At 41.5% G+C, this 4572-nt stretch overlaps 1 pseudogene; it reads left to right on the forward strand.

Moving 5' to 3' along the window:
* Positions 1–239: 239 nt before the first annotated feature.
* LOC129149485 (E2F-associated phosphoprotein-like) lies at positions 240–777 on the forward strand (annotated as a pseudogene).
* Positions 778–4572: the final 3795 nt, after the last annotated feature.

A 4572-nucleotide genomic window follows, 5' to 3' on the forward strand; every position in this document is an offset into this window, starting at 1 on the left:
TCTATTCACTGATCCAAACTGGCTAGGGCTAATTTCAATAATTAGAGACAGTTGTTACACACAAATGAAATCCCAGTTAACTGAAAGTTACTCATTTGAAATGTGAAGTTAGTTTTAACTTGACCATTTTGGGGAGCTAATTTTCCCAATTAAGAAATTAGCTTAGCTTAGGGAAGGGACCCCCTGAGGAAATGTACTCTGCGGCCATCTGTGGATGGTATCTGAGTGCAGAGGTCACCATGAACTGGCTCCAAGATGACTATGACCCCTACACAGTTGAAGAGCCTAGCGATGATGAGCTGGCTTTGAGCAGTTCTGAAGATGAAGTGGATGCGCTTTTACATAGAACTCCTGACCAAAAATGAAAACTCATCAGAGAATGTCTTACTAGAGAAAGTGAATCTAATGAAGATGAATTTGAAAAAGAAATGGAAGCTGAATTAAATTTCACCATAAAAACAATGGAGGTCAAATTATCTTCCCTGGAAACAGGGTCTTCTTCAGAAAATGGGAAAGTTGGAATAGCTTCCACAAAGTACTATGATGATATATATTTTGATTCTGATTCTGAGGATGAAGACAAAACAGCACAGGTGACCAAGAGAAAAAAGAAGAAATGACACAGGATTCTAACAAATGATGAATTACTATATGATCCTGAAAAAGATAACAGAGATCAGGCCTGGGCTGACACACAGAGAAGAGGATACCATGGTATTGGAATACAGAGGCCACATCAATAACAACAGCTGGTTCCAAATAGTGATGCTGTCTTGAATTGCCCTGCCTGCATGACCACACTGTGTCTTGATTATCAAAGGCATGAATCATATAAAACTCAGTGCCAGAACAATATTTGTGATGAATTTTTCTGTCAACAAAGAGGAAGTTCTAAGATATAAAACCCCAGAAAACAGGAAGAAAAAGCGAGGCCATTAGAAGATGAGGGCTAACCATGAAGATGCTACAAAGCAGGCAGAGATAGAAGTGGAAGAAATCTATCATCCAGTTATGTGCACTGAATGTTCCACTGAAGTGGAAGTCTATGACAAGGATGAAGTCTTTCATCTTTTCAATGTTTTGGCAAGCCATTCCAAAATTGCTAAGTTGGCATTTAATTGCCCAATACTGCATATAAGGCAAATATGACAGTTATTTTCCTCCTGCCTATTTATATCAAGTGACATTCTGAGTGGTTATTTAAGGAAGTAGTATTTTATTTTTGAAAGAGAATGGTTACCAACTTCACCTTTTTCCTTCTTTGAAAACAATTTCCGCCGAAACCGGTTTGGCTCAGTGGATAGAGCGTCGGCCTGCGGACTCAAGGGTCCCAGGTTTGATTCCGGTCAAGGGCATATACCTTGGTTGCGGGCACATCCCCAGTAGGGGGTGTGCAAGAGGCAGCTGATCGATGTTTCTCTCTCATTGATGTTTCTAACTCTCTATCCCTCTCTCTTCCTCTCTGTAAAAAATCAATAAAATATATTAAAAAAAAACAAAAAACAATTTCCCCCAGCTCTGTTGAGACTGATTATTTATTCCCTTTTTGATGGGCTTTGGAAACTTGAGGCTTTTTATTTATTAAAGCTCTTTAGAATTAAAGTGTTCTGGAGTTATAAGTAAAAAAAAGAAATTAGCTTAGTGTGATTCTACCTTATTGAACTGAATATACCAAATATATTTTTTTTCTTGATGACTCAGTTTACTATTATAATCACTAATTATAGTACTCTTTTTTGGGGAAAGTCTTCATGAAGAAATAACATTTTTATCTGTTATCTGGGATTTTAATGATGGCTGGTAATTTTCTACACGTGAAAGGGGATAGGGAAAAAGTCCTGGAAGATGGTGACTATCAGGAAGGTAGGGAGGGAGCGAGTGTGAGGGAGTGAGGGAGTGATAGAGGAGTATGTGGACATATGTGGTGTATGTGTGTATGAGCTAGGGACAGTTAGATCCTGCAGGTCTTCCAAGGGGCTGCCAAACCGGGCTGTCTTACACAACAGAGCCCCGCTGCCACCAAAGACACTCTGGAGGCAGCCAGCACGGGCACAGAGACCACGACATCTTGAAAAACAGAGCTGCTTGAGACTAGGATTCTGGCCTCAGCATCACCCAGTCTGGTCTCAGACGCAAATCGGGACCCTACAGCCACTGGGGACAGAGACCTGTGACCACAGCTGCATACCCACAGACACCAATAATCCAGACATCCCCCTGCAGATTTCTGTGAGTCACAGAGCCCATCCCCCTCCCCGCAGGCTCCTGGCAGAACCATAGAAACTAGACCTGCCCCACGCTCAGAGCCACAGTGCTGCTACAGGAATTTGAAACTGGGAGCACACAGGCACTGGGAATCTGTTCCCCGCAATGCAATCGGGTGACCAAACCCCATGCCTATGCAGGGCAGCAGTGCCACCAGACTGATTCTGGGCAAGCACACACAGAAGTCTGTTTTATGCAGCGCAGGGGTAGACCTCCTGCCGACACAGTGCTATTGTGCAACCCAGTCCCCCAAGCAGACCGGGAACCCTGATCCTCTGGGTGAGAGGCAGCACTGAGCACCAGTGACCTGACTCTGTTTCTCATTGCATGCGCCTGGGATCCCTGATTCCCAGTGCATTCACACTATGAGCGAGTGACTCCAATTCTTGGCGCATGCACACACAGGGTCCCTGATTCTCAGCAGGAGGCACACCAAGCAATAGAGACTCTGATACTTTACTTGATTCTTGGTGCAGGCACAGGAGAATTCTGACTCCTGGCATGTGCTAGGGGACTCTGATTTTCAGCACACGCCAGCAGGGTCTCTGTTTCAGTGTGGCACAGGCAAGGTCCCTGATTCTAGGTGCATGCACAAGGCCACACTGAGCACCGGTGACTCTGATCCTGGGTGAGCGTGGCTCCCACCAACCCATGGCAGCCACACGTCTTGGTGTTGGAGCTCATCAGTGACACTCGAGTGGTGTGAAGCTCCCAATGCACAGGGTCCAGGCCCACACAACTCAATGTTTGAACCTTCTGGAGATAGTCAGAATGGAAAGATGACAAAATCCCCAGAGGAAAGAAAGTGAGGAGACACCAAGAAAGGAAATTAGTGAAACAGAAGCATGCAACATGACAGAAAAAGAATTCAGAGTAATGGTCATACAGTTCATACATTGAGTGGATGAGAAAATCATCAACTGATGCAAAAATTAGGAAGAAATCAAAAGTGATATAGCTACAATAAAAAACACCATAGAAGGTTTCAACAGTAGACAAGAAGAAGCAGAGGACTAAATAAGTGAATTAGAAGATAAGGTAGAGAAACAAGCTTAATCTGAACAGCAACTGGAGAAAAAAATTATAAAGCAGGAGGAGAGCCTAAGGGAGCTTTGGGACAACAGGAAATGAAGTAACATATGTATAATAGGGTTGCCAGAAGGACAAGAAGTGCAGCAAGGATTAGAAAATCTATTTGAAGAAATAATGAAAGAAAACTTCCCAGATATGGGGAAGAAAAAAGTTACACAAGTACAGAGAGTCCCAATCAAAATGAATCCCAAAGACCCACACCAAGACATGTCATAATTACAGTGGCAAATGTTAATGACAAAGAGAGAATTTTAAAGGCAAGAGAGAGAGACAGAGAATTACCTATAAAGGATGCCCCAACATATTATCAAATGATTTCTCAACAGAAACACATCAAGCTAGAAGGGAATGGAAGGAGGTATACAAAGTGATGCAAAGCAAAGGACTGAATCCAAGAACACTCTATCCAGCAAGACTTTCAATCAAAATTGAAGGGGAAATCAGGAGCTTTGCAGACAAAAAAAGGCTAAGGGAGTTTATCACTACCAAGCCAGCAATGCAAGAAATGCTAAAGGGAATGCTGTATAAAGAAGAAATAGAAAGGGAGGAAGGAACACAGGCACAAAAATAGAAATGACTACAAACAAGTACCTTTCAGTAATAACGTTAAATGTAAACGCACTAAATGCTCCAATCAAAAGACATAGAGTGGCTGAATGGATAAAAAAAAAAAAAAAAAAAAAACACGACCCATATATGTGCTGTCTACAAGAGACCCACCTCAAAAAAAGGACTCACATAGACTGAAAGTGAAGGGATGGAAAAATATTTATCAGGCAAATGAAAAAGAAAAAAAAAAAAAGCTGGGATAGCAATACTTATATCTGACAAAATAGACCTCAAAGTGAAGACCATAACAAGACACAATAAAGGCCACTCATAATTCTAAAGGGATTGATACAACAAGAAGATATAACTCTGGTAAACATTTATGCACCCAATGCAGGAGCACCCAAATACATTAAAAACAAAACAAAACAAAAAAACTTCTGGAAGATAACAGGGGAGAGATTGACAGCAACACAATCATAGTAGGAGACTTTAATACTCCATTAACATCACTGGATAAATCCTCTAGACAAAAAATTAGCAAAGAAACATCAATCTTAAATGACTCACTAGATCAGATGGACTTAATTGACATATTTTGAACATTCCACTCAAAAACTACAGAATACACATTCTTCTCAAGCGCACATGGGACATTTTCAAAGA

The sequence above is a fragment of the Eptesicus fuscus genome, chromosome 1 (assembly GCF_027574615.1).
Source record: "Eptesicus fuscus isolate TK198812 chromosome 1, DD_ASM_mEF_20220401, whole genome shotgun sequence".
Classification (NCBI taxonomy): Eukaryota; Metazoa; Chordata; class Mammalia; order Chiroptera; family Vespertilionidae; genus Eptesicus; species Eptesicus fuscus.